This window comes from Bos mutus, chromosome 3 (assembly GCF_027580195.1).
Source record: "Bos mutus isolate GX-2022 chromosome 3, NWIPB_WYAK_1.1, whole genome shotgun sequence".
NCBI classification, from domain to species: Eukaryota; Metazoa; Chordata; class Mammalia; order Artiodactyla; family Bovidae; genus Bos; species Bos mutus.
This window is the reverse complement of record NC_091619.1, coordinates 53,862,991-53,871,653: the sequence shown is the minus strand read 5'-3', so window position 1 is coordinate 53,871,653 and position 8,663 is coordinate 53,862,991. Positions and strand designations below refer to the sequence as shown.

The following is an 8,663-nucleotide window of genomic DNA, read 5'->3' as shown; positions in this document are numbered from 1 at the left end:
GGGACGGGGGAGCCTGGTGGGCTGCCGTCTATGGAGTCACTCAGAGTCGGACATGACTGAAGCAACTTAGCAGCAGCAGCAGCAGCTTAAGAGACAGGGTGTGAGCAGCATCCTGTGGCCTCTGCACAGCAGGAAGGAAGCAGGCAGAGTGCTGAAGTATCTAGCATCCCTCATGCCTAATGCAGTGCTTAGCACACAGTAAATGCATACCAAATAGTTGTTGAATAAATGAATGGATGAAATGAACCAGAACTTTTTCCCACTCTTATCAAATTAGTGAACTACCTCAGTAGCTCTCCCTCTCAGAGACTGACAGACCCTTTACAGTTCCTTTGTCCTGCCCGGCCCACAGCCTTACTCAGTTGACTTTATTCCACTCTTGTGCATTCATTCCATTCTACAAGGGTTTGGTGAGGTCAAGGGTTAAGGCTGTTGCAAAAAAGCTACCTTTCTGCAATAAAACAAACCCACCATCTTAAAAGTAAGTGTAACCTTGTACTTACAAATGTCCTGACGACACACCTGAACCCATTGCTTAGGTTAAATGAGAGTGAATGAAATGTGGAGCTCCCAACCAGCACTGGGAGGCCACAGAAAAATGGAGTTGAAATCCTGGTTCTTCCATTCACTAGCTGTCTTCCTTTCTGCAAGTGATTTCATTCTCTAAGCCTCAATTTCCTCATTTGTAAAGTGGGAGTAATAATACCTGCCTTACAGGACTGCTGTGAAGACTAAATGTGACAACACGCATGAAACAGTTTATGTAGCCCATACTACGTTTGCAACATGTGTTTACTTCCACTGCCAGCCCTTCTTTCCCTCTCTCCTTCCCTCATGCAATTATTTCAAATTATTTCTCTTTCTTCCTGGAGAGAATGGGACATTCAAATATGTCTTCAGACTTGGCCAGAATGAGGTAGATGAGCCAATGGGAAGTGGACCAAAACAGCCAGAGCAGAAAAACCAATCTCATGCCCTGAGGGCTTTGTCTCCTCTGAGCCCTTCAGCTCTCCCTGACCTTCCCCTTGGACTAGGACATGTGCCCCAGGCACTCCAAGAAGTCCACATTTGGCCAACCTGGCTGACAGTGACTCTGCGGGGAGCTTTGCAAGCCCCGTAAACATAGGCAATTAAACCCCTAAAAGCTCTTAGGCTTATTGCCCAGTAAATTCACAATGAATAGTAACCTTAATAAATGTTATAAATCTCACCTCAGAGCCAACAGGAAATTCAAACTTTTGCATGTGTGGGAGGCAAAATGCTGCTGAAACAAAAGGGAGGTGTGTGGACAAGGAGAACATTGTGCTCGGCCTCCTTACCTCTGGCAGCACCAGAGCGCCATGGGCCTGGGAAAGGCCCTTAATTGTATTTTGTGAGGCAGTTCTCTGGACTTCTGTCTCCTCTGGTCCTTCACTTGCCTTAACTCTTTCTTGTCCCAGTGGCCCAAGAGGTCATCCATCCATAGACATCTCCTACGGATTGAAATAAATAATGGAAATAAGGAACAGGGACAAATTACGGACAAGTTGCCTTTTTAAGTCAATGTTTCAGTCAGAAACAATTTTAAAAACTTAATGAAACTCTAAAACTGAAACTTAAACTCAGTGCTATAAAAAAGGGGAATATTGAAGAAGAGAAACCACTGGATATTTTGATCCACACCCTCACTCACAAAAGGGTGTTAGTTTTAATAAACAGTCACAATTTGGGGCTGTTATGAACCATAAGGCACACTCCTGGCCGTGTTTCCAATTTCCTCTCTTGCCTTTACTGCTGTTATATTAAGGTCTGTGGTGAGGCAAATCTTTATTAAAAAAAGGTGAGGAGAGCAATATTCCAGATTAGATTATTTCACCTGTTCTAACTGTGCACCAGCCAATCGGAGATCTTCAGTGTGGGTTTAAATGCAGCAGCCCTCCCACCTCTGGGGTTGACAGAGGGGGAGTTTCAGCCGGTGGTTACAAAGTGAACGCAGATTAGGTCGTTTTAATTACTGACTTTAACTGAATATGGAATACATTTTCCAGTCACAGAGAGGGGCAAATAAATGCATCTGGAGCCTCCTCCATCATGGAGATAATTACACTGGGACTGAAAAACATCTCGGGAGTGATGAGCGATGTGGTAGAACAGTCTTCGGAGAAGGTGTCTTTCCTTGAAGGATGGGTTAACGTGGAGGGGACATTGAGTGACTTCATATGGAAATAAAAAATTTTCTCTTTGAAGACCCAATTCATGCAGGACTCTCTTGGAGAAAAATGAGGGGAAATGCTCAGCATGTTGGAAATTACCTAGAACACAGTCCTCAAATAGCAAAAATCCCATTAAAGCATATGCTTCTTTGATTCTCCTGGAGGTTTCTTTAAGACGATAGACTTTCTCAAAATGAATCGTCGGGGACTTCCAAATCCTTTAATTGTTTCTGAAATTTCTCTAATTGTGGGAGTTGCCGAAAAGTACTTTTATGTATTGAATGAATGGCTTCTATTCCCCAGTGTTAACACAGTTTCTTTATATCCTTTCCTTCTCTTCTTTTCATTTTGGTAGGTATAGGACAGTTCTATTCCAAGCCAATACATACATGGGATTTTATTGAATAGTGTTATTAAGGCGTGGGATAAGCTACTTAACCAATGGCATAGCCAATTTCACGTCATAATAAACTATGTTGTTACACCATCTTACAGAATTTATTTTGGAAACACAGGTTTTAAAATTCTTAACATAAGCATCCTTCTTATATCTACCCACATTCAAATACAGAGGGCTTGCTTCTGTGGGCAGTCCTACCCTATAGAAAGATAATGTACATTGTAAATGTGAGTAATATAAAATTTTCTTGCATAAATAATTTAAAATTTTCTGATAGTCATATTAGAAAAAACATAAATGAAACAGGTGAAATTAACTCAGTATGTTATTTAGTCCCACATTTCCACAATATTATTATTTTCACATATAAGCAGTATGAAACCTTTATTAACAAGACATTTTACATTCTTTTTGATAACTAAGTCTTCAGAACCTATTTTCTTGAAGACATTTTGCATCTTACATTTACAGCACATCTCAAATCAGATCAGCCACATTTCAAATGCTCAATAGCCACTGCGGCTACCAAATTAGTCAGTGCAACTGTAGACTCAAAAATCTCTAATGCTTTAAGGAGTTTATCTGATTCCATCCTCCCTTCTAGTCCCTTTGGTGTATATTGCTACCATTTTCTTACCAACTACATCTGCTTTAAAACCTTACATGTCCTGTGAGTTCTGAGTAAACCCAGGTCCTATCATATAACAACAGACCCTTGTAGTTTCCAGGGGGGGTGAACTTGATACTTCCCAATGTTTATTCTGAGAACATAAATCCTCATCTTTTAAGATGCCTGTTTCCTTCATGTGTGTTCATAGGAGTACCAGTCCCTATACGCCAATCACCACAGAGAAGAGAGACTCCAGTTTGGAATCAAAAGAAAGCCATCCACATTCTACAGGTGGGGTTTTATTAAGGCGGAACACCATCCCCACCTCCCTTGTCTGCTCCTTTAGGGCAGTCTCAAACCCACAGCTCCCTCTACATTGAATCCATTTTACCCTTTACCTTGTCCTTCTGCTATATATTCAATCTGACGGGCTGTCACCACAAGTAATTTAACACTGTCTTCACCTTGAGATAATCAAGAACTCAGGGGGTAGTTTTTAAGTACAAACTTATATATATATATATATACAAAAACATATGTTTCTTTCTCTCACCCCTAATCACAAAGAAGACATAAAAAGTACCTTCATAGTTGTTTCCCGAAAAAAGATTTTTATTAGTCTACTAATGGATTTTTAAAGCTTCCTTCAGGCCTTCTCGCCCCTGCTGGGCGGTGGAGGCCATCGGCAGGGAGGGCCACAGCCAGGCTGGGTTGATCCTCGGACCTGGATGAGCTTCCAAGGGCCTCCGGGTGGGTCAGGAATCTGGCTGGAGCTTGTGCCCAGCACGAGGTGTGGGGGCTTCCCCTGTGCCCCCACCCTATGACTTGTGCAGAGGGATGGCCTGCTGTGCACCGCAGGTTAGAGTGGGGCTGGTGCCCAAGGTGTCCTGGAGGGTGCCTCAGCCCGAGGGCGAGGCGGGAGCCAGGGTGGAAAGCAACTCCGAGGGGGCCTCCCTGGACCAGGTGCCATGAAGCTGGACAAGGAGAAACTGGAGCGGATCCTGAGGAGTCCCAGAACATCAAAGCTCTTCAGAAAGACCTGGAACAATTTGCCAAACTCCTAAAGCAGAAGAGGGTCACCCTGGGATATACCCAGACCAATGTGGGGCTCACCTGGGCTCACTTTTTGGAAAGGTGTTCAGCCAAAGGTCTACCTGTCAATTTGAGGCTTTGCAACTCAGTTTCAAAGAATACGTGTAAGCTGTGGCCTCTGCTGCAGAAGTGGGTGGAGGAAAACTGACAACAAGGAAATCTGCAGGAGATATGCAAGGCAGAGGCCCTAGTGCACGCCCAGAAGAGAAAGTGGACTAGTATGGAGAATCGAGTGAGAGGCAACCTGGAGAGCATGTTCCTGCAGTGCCCGAAGCCCACTCTGCAGCACATCAGCCACTTCGCTCAGCAGCTTGGGCTAGAGAAGGACGTGGTTCCGGTGTCGTTCTGCAACCATTGCCAGAAGGGCAAACAATCAAGCAGCAACTATTTCCAACCAGAGGATTTTGAGGCTGCTGGGTCTGCCTTCTCAGGGGTATCCGCATCCGTTCCTCTGACGCCAGGGCCCCATTTTGGTACCCCAGGCAATTGGAGCCCTCATGTCAGTATGCTGTACCCCTACATCCCAGTCCCTGAGGGTGAGGCCTTTCCCTCGGTGTCTGTCACCACCCTGAGCTCTCCTGTGCATTCAAACCGAGGTGCCCACTCTCCCCGGGAATGGGGTGTGGGGGGAGAGGAAGGGAGAGCTACGGAGAGAACCCTGGGGTTTGTACCAGGGCTTTAGGATTAAGTTCTTCATTCACTAAGAAAGGAATTGGGAACACAAAGGGTGTGGGGGCAGGGAGTTTGGAGAAACTGGTTGGAGGGAAGGTGAAGTAGGATGATGTTCTTAACTTTAATCCCCACATCACTCCTCACTTTGTTCTTATATGAAGGCCTGGGACCTAAAAACAAAACAAAGCTTCCTTCAGTGTTAATGAATGTGTCCTGCCACTTTTTTTTTTTAATTAATTAATTTATTTGGCTGTGTCAGGTCTTGGCTATGGCACTCGGACTTTCTCCAGGGCATGTGGGATCCTAGTTCCCGGACAAGGAATCGAATCCATGTGCCTTGCATTGGAAAGCAGATCCTTAACCACTGGACCACCAGGGATGTCCCATCCTACCACATCCTTACCAGAAGTAAGGAACCCGAACAATCCAGAGGAGGAATGCTGAGGTGGAGGACCTGTCAGCCTGTGAGCATGAGGATTTGGGGGCACTTAAAAAATACAAAACCCAAACAAAACAAACAAAACAAAACAAAAAAAACTTACATTCAAAAATATTCTGTCATGATATCAACATATGCCTGTAGTCTTGCTACTTCAGAAGCCCATTTATCTAAACAAGGCCTTTTGATGTCACCCGTCTTGAAGTATTTGATCTGGTCAGCAAAAGACTTCAGAATACTGGCTGTTTGTGAAAGAAAGTTCATGTGAACAAACAGCCAAAATAACTAAAGCAGAGACTGAAAAATCCGGTTTAGGGGAAAAAGAATTCAAAAGCTTTGAGTGCCATATATATACACACACACATATATATTAAATGTTATCCAACATTTTTTCAGTTATATAATAATTGATCATTGTTCTTAATTAAATAGTTAGGCTATTTTTTTTGTTATAGAGAAAACATCAAATATGGGGGTTCATTTTTAGTACATTCTTCCTGGGTCTCAATCACTCACTTCTGTTACAGGCCATTATAACCAATACAGCTATTATACAAGATGTCCACACCCAGTTGCAAGTATTTAAATGTACAGGCACTGTGTCAATTAGAAAAGGAAAAAGAAAGAAAAGAGATGAAAAGAAAATCCTAGCACGACAAATGCAAACCCATAAAGCAGCAGCAAGTGCCACAAAAGCAGTCTCCAACCTCCTCTCTCGCCAAGACTGCCGCTGTGTTCTGAGCTGGGTAAATAATGCCAGGTCCAGATAATGTGTCTTTGTTCAGGACCAGACTCCAGGGGCTCTCCAGGTGAGTAGAAAACTCCTGATGCTGAGACTGGGCAGCCTCCGACCCTGTGTGATCCTGTCCTGCCTGATCAACCATAATGCAAATGTCCTGAGGCTCTTTGAAGACAGTGAATCTGAAAAGATTTACGCTTGTCTGAAAGTATATTTTTGAGGTTTTAAAAAAAATCTTCCAAACATTAGCCAAAGGAATTGTACATGTGAGAAAAAATCAAGGTTTACAAAAGCTAAGTTACTTGTTTAAGATCATGTAACTAGTTGCTAGAATTAGGGCTAGAAATTGTAGGGGAACTGAAATAGGAAAACAAATCAAAGTATACCACATGAGAACCAGCTTGTGGTTCGTCTATTTTCTTTTATGATTTAGATCACGTGGGGCCTTCATTATGTAATGAAAGTAAACTGCTTATTGATGACTATTAAATAGCTGTGTGGCTGGGAGTGGTTAGATTTTTCTGGGAGAAAGCTAGATCACAAGTGTAAGTGTGAACCCTACCTTTTCTTGTCAGGTTAAACATCATGAGAACAGAAAATTCTCCTCTAGTGCTGAACCCTAGTTCCCAGCGCAGTGCCTCATCCATTATAGAGTCTCAATAAGCAGGTTTCGAATGAAAGAGTGGATAAATAAATTAATGAATAATCAAATGGGCTCTTGGAATGAAAGCTCTTTACAGTAGAGATGTGTCTGGTTTTACATATTTATTACATTCCTGTAAATGTGTGTGTGGGCCTGATTTTGGTTACTCATGTGATAAACTATTTTTTTTAATGTACTTATTTTTTAAAGTTTTTTTTTTTTTGTATTGGGGTATAGCTGATAACAACATTGTAATAGCTGCAGGTGAACAGCGAAGGGACTCAGCCAAGCAAATACATGTATCCACTCCCCTCCAAATGCATCCACTTTGCATCTAAATTAGTAGTAGCCATTCTGTTAAGTCATTAATGATTTGAACCAAACACATACAACCAGAAGTGGAGTTCTATTTAGAGGAACTTTCCAAAAGTCAACTATTCCTTATGTGTTCGGGAGGACAAATATCCCCTTACATATCTGTTGTGTAAGCTTGGATGCGTGCACGCAGCTCGGTTACTGTTGTTTTAATAGCTGGAGTCATCTGTTCAAAGGAAAAGGAGAAGCACCAACAACAAAGAACAAAAAGCAACACGCCCGAGGCCCTCCAGGAGTTGTGACAAGTGATTAAGAGCAGAACGGGGCTACGCCTCAAGAACTCTTGCTCTCGGCTGCTCCCCTTGAACCCTGGGAGACTTGGTTTGCCATCAATTCTGCACAAAGTGAGGCTGTATTTTTCAGTTGAGAGACAGTTGCAGGGACAGAGACAAACACCTTGGTATGTCAACCTTGAAGTACCACCTGGAGGGCGAGGACCTTTCACAGTTTAATAGTGGACAGAATGTTATGGTGATGATCTGGGTCAGGTGGTGACTGAAGCAGTCACGGATCCTGAAACAACAGATGTCACAGTGACAGCTGTAATATCCAAGACTTATTTTTCTCCTTCAGCAGCAGGACCAAATAATGGGGAACAGATCTGATCCTACAGAGGAGGTACTACGTTGACTTTATTAGTTCCCTCACTTGGACTGTACGATGTTAACTCCTTACACCATGTGTGCCAAATCCCGAGCAGTCAGATATGTCCTGAAGACATGAAGTAAAACCCATGATGCTAAAGGTAGGCCTTTAAAACCTAATTTTCTAAAAAGAGTTTTATCTTGGCATTTTTGTCACCAAATTCTCCTTGGGTCCCACAGAGAAAAATGATCTGGCTTTTAAAGCCTACTGGCAAATTGGTGTACAATTGCTGATAAAGTAGCTCTCTATCAAATGTGAAGTTCAGAATGTCATGATTATAAATATGTCATAGAATTTTTAAATGGCTCAACATACTGGATAGTCTATATCTATGAGACTATAAATTTCATTGATTCATAAAGTATATGGAATAGTTTTACAATATTAAACAATGAACAGATAAAATTATGTTGGCATAATATCTGGTATAGTAGACACTCAATAAATATAAACAAGCAAATAGTGATCCAGAACCGTGTCTAGAGCCGTTGGTAACTGTATCAAGGCTTTTAAGTATTTACTACTTGCCCCCATCTTTTTCTACCTTTCTCTATATACACTTGCTTGATTAATACTGTTCTAAATGATATGATACACTGTAAAATTTTTGTTTATGCTTTATAATATATGGGATGCAATAAAAGTTAATTAAATACCACAAGGAAAAAGAACTCTCAAGGAGAAACCAAGGAAAACAGCATCTTTTAAACTAGACTTCCAAATGCCTTTACCCTTAGAAAATGACTCTGTGTTTTTCGAGGGATGTGGAACACAGTCACTGTCCATTGCTGAGTGTTTCTGTGGTTCCTAGTGTGAGGCTTTTTGACATCTTTTTGGGGCTGATCCACAAGCTCTT

The 8,663-nt window shown here is 42.2% G+C and overlaps 1 pseudogene; it reads left to right on the top strand.

The window, feature by feature from the left end:
• The first annotated feature begins 890 nt into the window (after nt 1–890).
• Nucleotides 891–4,976, top strand: LOC102278200 (POU domain, class 5, transcription factor 1 pseudogene; annotated as a pseudogene).
• The last annotated feature ends 3,687 nt before the right edge of the window (nt 4,977–8,663 follow it).